We start from the raw sequence: 236 nt of genomic DNA on the forward strand, positions 1-236 counted from the left end.
CCCTGCAGGAGAGGGGAGCGTGCTCTGAGATCAGCTGCTGGGCTCTCAAAAGAGGGGGAGAAAAAGAGATCTCCCTCCTCCGTGTTTTATTCTTATAGAAGTAAGAAGAGAAGTAACGGGGCAGAAACCCTCCTTTTTACGCATGCGGTCCAGACATAGACATCTACGGAGCCCCCAAGGGGACATGGAGAAGAAAAAAAAAAAAAAAATGTTTTGCGAGATCTCGCAATACTTTT

The sequence above is a fragment of the Notothenia coriiceps genome, unplaced genomic scaffold, assembly GCF_000735185.1.
Source record: "Notothenia coriiceps isolate Sejong01 unplaced genomic scaffold, NC01 NC01_scaffold00037246, whole genome shotgun sequence".
Lineage (NCBI taxonomy): Eukaryota > Metazoa > Chordata > Actinopteri > Perciformes > Nototheniidae > Notothenia > Notothenia coriiceps.